The sequence below is a fragment of the Quercus robur genome, chromosome 3, assembly GCF_932294415.1.
Source record: "Quercus robur chromosome 3, dhQueRobu3.1, whole genome shotgun sequence".
NCBI classification, from domain to species: Eukaryota; Viridiplantae; Streptophyta; class Magnoliopsida; order Fagales; family Fagaceae; genus Quercus; species Quercus robur.
In genome coordinates this window covers 61,499,380-61,508,429 of record NC_065536.1, presented here as the reverse complement: position 1 = coordinate 61,508,429, position 9,050 = coordinate 61,499,380, and the positions used below count along the sequence as shown (strand labels likewise).

Genomic DNA, 9,050 nt, shown 5'->3' with positions numbered 1-9,050 from the left:
TCATATGCAAACTATACAGTTGTTTCTTCATGTACAACTTGTTCGTCAGATTCTTTCTCATATAAAGACCTTCTAGTTTTTCCCAAACCTCCTTTGCGGTCTTTGCTTCTAAGATGTTGTGAATGACCTCATCACCTAGGTTAAGACGAATAGCGCTAGCTGCTTTCTCATCCATCTCTACCCGTTCTACATCCTTCATCGTTTCCAGTTTCTTCTCCTTCCCAAGCAAGGCCTTATGAACTCCTTGTTGAATTAGGAGATCCTTCATCCGCCTTTGCCAAAGTGAAAAATTTCCCTTACCACAAAACTTCTCTACATCATACTTTGTGCTTGACATCTTTACTGTATTCAAAGGATTGAATCCTAACCTTGCTCTGATACCACTTGTTGTGCAGATAGCACCCCAGGACTCAAATCAATAACAGTAAATAAACGGAAATTAAATAACAAGCACACACAATAGAACACAAGAATTTACGTGGTTCGGCAAACTGCCTACCTCCACGGAGACGACGGAGAAATTTCACTATAAAATTAGGGAGATACAATAGTGCACAATAACACTCTCAAGAAATTCAAATCCCAATACACCCTAACTCTCTCTCACCCACAAGACAAGAAAACTCTATTCTTCTTCTTCTGCGGCTGCTAGGTTTTTAGGAATTTCTCTCACACGGCTGCACTTGCTAGGTTATTAGGAATCATCACTATTGCCGTAACTAATAACATATATATAGAAATATATGTTAAGTCGGCCACATTAGTCTCCTAATATAACACGGTCAACTTGTGTTGACATGGGCTTGGCAATACAAGCCATACGGCCCACATCAACAGATCCATAGCATAATTGCAGCACTACAGCAAAATTTAAATTTGTACTTTGTTTTTGGTTCACCTTGAATATATACCGTTTCGTTGATCAAGTTGACAAATATTTTGAATCAGAGACTTGATACCAATAAAAATATGCTCTAACCGGTGAAAATAAATTGTTCAGAATTTTTTTATTTATTTAAAAAAAAAAATTACGAATGTTCTATTGATATAGAGTTCAACAAATCCAAAATTTTCTTGGATTGGGTAGATTGGATGGGTCAGTTGAATGAAAAGAATTCGGAAAATGTATGGAAGTCAATATATATGTCAAAATAGACGGTTTTTTTTTTTTAATATTTAAAAAGAATATAATTTTTTTTTTTATCAACTATAAGAATATGTAAGAATTGAGTTTCTATTATGGAAATTTATTTTATTAAAAACAAGTAGAATGTGACTTGTTCAATGTGTTAATTTGAGGGTCCTAACAGTTAGTATATTGTGGTCATGTTTAGTAATGGGCCTTGGTAAGACTTATTTTTCTTAGACTTGTATGTAGGATGTAAGCATGATCTATGATGGGTGGATATAACTATTAAAACTATATGACTAATGTTGGTGCCACAACTTGTGGTACAACTCACCTATGTGGCGAATTGTGATTGGTGAAGGAGTAATCCCTTTACCAAATAAAAAACCTTAAAAATGATTACAAAATGAAATGCCAAAGAAAAACAAAAACAAAAAAATATCCTTACATACCTGAAAATGAACACTGCATATATATGTGTATGTTTTACCCACCAACTCTCTTCATTGTTCATCAATGTCAGGTGACAACTAGAGTTCCCCCAAACACTTCAGTGGACTAAAACTATAGTTCCAGTGAAGTGATCGAGGGAACTCTAGGGGACAGCTGACCTATACTTTCTCTCTTTCTTGTTTCTTGGTAAGGCAATGTACAGTAAACCCTTCTATTTATAGAAGAGGTTCTCTATCTTTTTTATTTGAGAACGAAGAGGTTCTCTATCTTTAGTCACATGATTCTGTAATGAATGCTTTTGGATTTGATGGACCAATATAATAGGGACGAAAAATATCCTCGTATATGGACACTTGAATGTTGAACCTAGTCTGAATAATGGGTCAAATGAATTGTAGAGAATAAAATTCTGATGAGTTGTCAGAAGCTAGCTTACGACTTACCCAAACATGTGCTTCCTTTGATCTCTAATGGTCTGTCATTTTTCAACATATAAGGGTACAAAAGCTTGCATACTGGAAGCACTTGTTAGCCTAACACATTAGCATTACGTACCTAGCTTGACAAATGGTCACGACGTACGTTGTCCTGTACCTTATTATTTTAGACACGCAATGATTTTCGCAATGATTTTTATGATTATTGACGTGAAAATTTGTACTTAAAATAATATCACTTTAACAAGAATTTATTATTTACGTCACTTTTAATTATTAATACCAATTATAATATCATATCACTAGGAAAATTGTTAAGGCTCAAGGCTTATTGATAGTTTTAGTTTTCACATGGCACTAGTTTAAAGTAATGCTATAGACATACATTTTTCATAATAAATTATGTTAGTTTGTTTATACCCCTGTATACTCAAATTGTTTAACCTAATTAATTAATCAAGTTGTTACTTAGATTTATTATTCAGATCTATGTCAAACACAAACAATCATATCACTAAGTGTGGAAAAGTAAATAAGAAAAACAATATGATGACCTAAGAAAACCAATGAAACAATCCAGTTTCAAGGTAAAAAATCTGGAGAGGATTTAATCTAAAACAATCCTCAAGGCAACAAATTCACTATATAGAATGGAAGTTTTACAATAATTTTTTCCCTAAATCTAAAGCAACCTCTTGTAGTACTTACTCACGTGACCACACGCAGTTCTGAATCTACGGACTCTTCTATTTAAATTTGTTAAACACAAACACCCATGTTTGTGACTCTGAGATCCCACTCAAAATTTTAGACCATCAGCAATAATTGATCTTGTATGCAGCAACTTATTTCCATTGGTTCTTGTATATGGATCTTCTTTTTGGTAGATACTTGTTGAGTTAGAAGGTTACAAAACCTCTCAAATCTCACACGAGTAACTCACAAGTCTTTTTGGGGATATTGAAACGTGATTTAGGATTTTCCTTTTATATCTACCAGTGTTAGATTCAAACCCTAAACTTTTCACGGGCTTTTGGGCCTGATTTAAAATTTGCAAAAAATGCATCTTGATCGATCGAAACAGTTCTCTCAATTGATCGAGCAAGGAAGTTTTTGAATTCTTCTTTCTGTTGCTTGATTGTTCTTGAATCTTGACTTGAACCAACTTGAGCAATGTCTAACACTTGTTCTAAGACATGAATGTCTTAAACTAGACGTGTTTTTGTACTCGGTTTGCCAACTTACATAAAATTAAAACCAAGAAATTTATTCCTAAATATTTAGAACCAAACAAATTTCACAATGGTTGAGTTGATAGGTTATTATTGATTCTCATATGGGTCAATCATGCATTGACACCACTTTATTATTCCTCATTAACAATTTGCTACATCAGCAGAAGTGTTGGATCTACCATATAGGTCACTTAGACAATGACCTAAGGCCCCATCTATTAACTAATATAATATATATTTATTTAATTATCTTACAAAATGGACATTTTAATTAATACAACTTCACTTTAAAAAAAAAAAAAAAAAAGCCTTTCTATTGGCCAATAAAATGATTTGTCTATTAAAACATGAAGAGAAAAATTAAGCCCCACACAATATCCAAAGCATAAAAGCATTATTTATTAAAACGTGAAGAGAGAAAATTAAGGCCCCATTATATCCCAAAATATAAAAGGCGAAGAGAGAAAATTTAATTATGAAAAAAAACACACTTAAAAAATTAAAATATGAATTAATAGCATATAAATTCATTAATAAAATATAACGTTTATTACTTGAAATTTGCTATGAGAGAGACTATGTATATCTAATAACAAAAGACAGAAATATATATATATATATATATATATATATCTCTCTCTCTCTCTATCTCTCCATCACTTTTTGTTTTCCTTTTTATTTTCATTCCAATCAATTGTACAATAATGAGGCACCTTCTCCAATATTAATTGGAATCTCTACGCTGTCTGCACTTGCAACACATGTTGCTTCCAGCCACCTTCAAGACACAGCTATTGTGAGTTAGATAAGAGGAATCAACAACATAGAACTCAAGAAAAGTATTATCGATATTGTTACAAAAACTATATATTCAAATTTTATTTGAACGTGATTACTTACTTAATACTTATATAGAACCCATGCTAGGGAAACCTCTATTGAAGATCTATCAAGAACAACGATCGCATCTTTCGGCCTTGAGTGTCAAAAATCATTTTGAACATTGGAAACCCTATCATTAAGATGATGAATTTCACAAAAGATATGTGCCCCATCTCTCTTTCTTTTTTCTTTCTTAAGAAATCACTTCTTCTATGGTCTAAATGACTTTTAACCTCAACTTTATATAGGTGTGCAAATATAATATGCTTTCAATGCTGCATTTAGATAATATGTAACATATTATATAACACGTTGTTATCTGCTATAGCTACCAAGATTCATCCATATGCTCAGAATTTTTAAAGTTATCTTGTTGTTCCATCTTGCGCAAACCCATGTATGGAAAAACTATAATGTTCTCATGCACTTCCCATGTTTTATAAAATCAATTTTGCTATGGTTCCCTGCTAAAATTATATATCTAGGATAAAAATTAATAATTTATATTCCATGTCCCTTCTTGTCTTTCCATTTTAAGCAAAACGCAAGGGACAAGTAAAGTAATTTTGGCAGGTAGGAGAGAAGCAATTATGACTAAAATTTGGCAGTACAATTTAGTGGCTGATGCTTATTACTCGTGCATTCACCTTGCACCAAAAGAAAGAATTGAATGAGGGAGAGTGAGGAAGAAAGAAATAAAATTCTATTTCATTAATTTCTTAAAACTCACGAAATCCATTGTTTAGATTTCATATTTTTAATGGATATTATTATAAATTTATAATGTTCATAGGCAATAAAGTAATAAATTGTGTAGGGGTGAAACGAACAATCCGGCCCAATCTAGATGAGAATGGACTAGAATGGAGGCCCAATACAATTAGTTTGTAGAAGTGGATTGTCAAGGTCAACTCTTCAAGCCTTGGTAACTTTAGTTTGGTAATTTAAAGAAAGAAAATTGGTTAAGACAACAGCTTTAGTAGGGAATAATAGCAAAGGAAATAGAGATTCTAATTCAAGTTCTTCCTTGGGCTAGTCGAGAAGCAACAATTCTTATGATGCACACTTCTCGGTTTCATAGTTCTCTCTCTCTCTCTCTCTCTCTCTCTCTCTCTCTCTCTCTCTCTCTCTCTCTCTCCATTCTTTTGATCCACTTTCCAGGAGGATCTTCCTTCCTATATATAGCTACTTGGATTGCATCCCAGCCCTCCACTTGGATGGTCGTTGATCCCTTCTTAGATAATTGTCCTATCATTGCTTTGTTGCTGGTAGTAGAGTAGGCTGCAAGCTGTAGGGCACTGTTCAGGGATCATTTTATCATTAATGTGGCAGGCTGAGTTGGCATAGTGCATTAAATGTGGAGGTAATGAGTGCTTTATCTAGAAACTTCCTCCTTCCCCTGTTTACACGCCACTACTTCCTTGACCTTCAATCTTATAGCCTTGATGGTTTGTCTCCAATCTCCTGAGGAGTATCTACTCCTCAGGTGGGCCGCCATCCTCGATTTTACTGACTAGACTATCCTAATTGTACTAGGCCTAATCTAATGAATAGTTGGGCCCAGTTGCTCATTGGGTTGATTCCATTTGATGGTCCTCTTTCTTCGGGCTTCCCCCTCCCACATATATGATAAATTACAAGAGATTGGGTTTGAATTCAAAGCTACCTACTTTAAACTCACAAATAAAAATTGATCCTAAAAACTTAAACCTTTTACATAATTAGGTAACGATATTTATGCATCCACTTTGATTTCTTCTCTACGCCACTGAGATAATGATCATGAGACCCATAGAGACTTCCATGTACATAAACATAAAAGACTGTTGTTGTGTAGAAAAGAACTAAATGGTAGGAAATATATTTATGCTTTGACTTTAGACGGATGGTGTTGCACCCCACATACTAGAAAACAAGATCAACTTTGCCTAATTCACTGCTTGACTAGTCAGAAAGTTGTGCTTGCTTCTCCGTGAGTTTTCTCTTTTGTTTTGGTCCTTTCCTTCTTCTATCCCACGAGTTTTAAGTGTAGCTGAAGTGCCGAATTGGATTATGCACTAGTTTGGCTAAGGTAAATCTCAGTTTTTGTAGCTTCTTTTACCTGTGCCTTATCCTTCTCTTCTCATCTTGGTTTCTTTCCCTTGGTTCAACCTCCTTATGGTACCTGTAGTACTATAAGAATAATAACAGAAAAAATTGATATACGAGTCATTTACATAAATGTAGTACTTAAAAAAAAAAAAAAGGAGGTTATTAGCTAAAATGTTTATATCTAATTTCAATATTTTGCATCCATGGCCAAAATGGATGCATAAATAGTGTTTTATTAGGGTAACACTATTTATGCATCCATGTTGATATCTTCTACACCAAATAAACAATGACGAGACCCATAGCAACTAAAATGCATGTTTGGATATATCATTTTCATATATATAATGTTAATTATGACAATCAAAAAGTAATAAATGGAGCAAGAAAAAAAAAACAAAACGGCACTCATTGGCTCGTTAAGAGCATTGCAATTTGTGTAAAATGAACGTAAAACTTTAAAAGGAAAGATGTCATCAACAAAAATCATTTCTTTAGTAAATCAAATGACACCCGGGGTTCCCTCAAACACTTCAATAGGGAGGACAACCCTTTTGATTAGTACAAAAAGTCCCCAAATGAAGTGTTTGGGGAAACCTGATCATGCCCCACTACAAGAAATTTGGCTATTTTCAACGGTTGAAACCATTGAAAAAAGTATTAAAAACCGTTGAAAAAAGTATTTTCGACAGTTGGAGTGACTGTAGAGAACTGTTATTAAAAACTGTGTCAAGAATATTTTTCTACGGCCTATGGAACTGTTGAAAAAAGTTTTACACCTTTATCAACATGCACTCTACCGTTGATAAAGGGTATCTTGAGATAAGTTCAACGGTTTGTAATTGTTGAAATAAGTATTTTTCATTCAAAAAAAAAAAATTAGATATGCTCCTTCACATTGATCAAAATTTAATATCCACATTCAAAATATAAACATTAATAATGACCAATTTCAAAATTTTACTACTATAATATAATTTACAAAATAAAAAAATATCCTGGACATATTGCCTCAAATTTACACAATTTGTATGTGTTTTAGCCAAAGCAAATGTAGCAGTATGAACAAAAACAACTTAAGTTTGTCCCACATTTTCCAGCTGCTCCTCACCACCTCTAGTTACCTATAATTAGAAAATTGCATACAAAAACAACTTTGATTTTGTATACAAAACCACTATAATTATAGAAAAAAGAAACAGAACAATAACTAGTAAATAAGACCTTTACTTTAGAGAAACTTTAATTACTTATTATGAAGCAAGAGCATGTGATTTAACATATGGGTAAGCCTAATCTGTGGACCTATTAACTAAACTATGGACCATTTATTTTAACAAGCCTATCACCTAAATAACTATCCTAAAGAAAGTACAACCCAACAAGGAGCCCATAGACTAGAACGTTAGTGCTTAAATCTCTTATGGCAATGTTTACTGTGTTCACTCCACAACCCCAACCTAACACGTCTCTCTTCTCTTTCTTTTTATTTTACATAATTATTTCATTTTATCAATTTTCAATATCTGTCCTAGCTTACAAGCATTCAGAAGCCAAAATTCATACAAAAAAGCAAGCATAGTTAATAAATTATTTAAAATGTAAGTTACCAAAAAATAATTATACATTTAAAATACAACATGACCAAAAAGAACAATACACCATGGTTATTGATCATACCTTGCTAGTGGCTATAAGCATTTCAAATGCTTCTGTTCCATGTTCTTCAATATAATTTTCTGATGTGGCTAGGACATCACCTGGCTTTCTAAAGAGCCTTTGCTTCTCTTTGTTCTGTGTTCTTCAATATAATTTTCTGATAGACCATTTTAAGTGAATTACAGACATTCTACAAATACAAACAATACGTTACACATATTCAACTAAAGTTATTATACAAAGTTCCCCAAGAAATAGGATTCAAGGATAAAAATATCAGCAAACTTTCTGGAATGGGTGGAGTACCCAAGGTGGTTGTTCACATCCTGTAGTCGCATTTTGTTTTATTCTCTTCAAAGTGCATTTTAGAGGTCATAACTACAACACATCCTTGTTTATCATATCCTTCGCTAGTCCCTCCATGCCTTTCACTCTTTCAGCTTATATTATATATATAGCATTATTGAGGTCTTCCCTAATTGTGCCTTTGACAATGTACTTAATGTGTTCTTTTCTGCAACCAAATACTTTTTTTTTTCTTTTCCCTTCAGCCACCTACTTGTTCATGGCAATAGTCAAACTTTAAATAGAGGATATCATTTGGTGGTTAAGTATGGGTGGTATTTGAAGTTTTTTCATTGAATTTAAGCTTTTTCAATTGGTGGTTGAAGAAGGAGGAATTTTTTTCTCCTTACGTATTTTTGAACGGGGCAAACACTTCATGAAGTCAGTATTCATGGGCAAGAATGCAGCATTATGGTTGATGAAGAATATAGAACACATGGTGGTCGGAATCAATCCCAAACAATTTTTTACGCTTAGGGAAGGAGACACTACATACACTTTACAGCGAGGATCAAATTCCTTTGGTTAGTTCCTTTTAGTGTCTGAACTTAAAGTTGGTGGGCATAGAAGATCTGTCATAATTCCTGGTGGCAAAGCATAGAATGGTTGGAAGGTCTTTGGGCTTGAACTGAGGAAGATGTTGGAACCTGACCAATTTGCTCTACATGGTTCAAGCTAGGCCAAATTTGTGTCCCTACCACAGAGGAGAATGTTGGGGCCTCATCCTTCTCGGTCTTTTGTTGAGATCCTAAAAGGTCAGGTGCAGCCAAGGGTTGTGACTCAGTCACAACATATTACAACCAAGGATAAGGTTAAAAA

At 33.6% G+C, this 9,050-nt stretch overlaps 1 long non-coding RNA gene across 1 annotated transcript; it reads right to left on the bottom strand.

The window, feature by feature from the left end:
* Positions 1 to 7,157: 7,157 nt before the first annotated feature.
* Positions 7,158 to 8,022, bottom strand: LOC126716441 (uncharacterized). The gene is made up of 2 exons (XR_007652126.1): positions 7,908 to 8,022; positions 7,158 to 7,351 (listed from the first exon to the last, which is right to left on the bottom strand). It is a non-coding gene; the product is annotated as an uncharacterized LOC126716441 (long non-coding RNA).
* Positions 8,023 to 9,050: the final 1,028 nt, after the last annotated feature.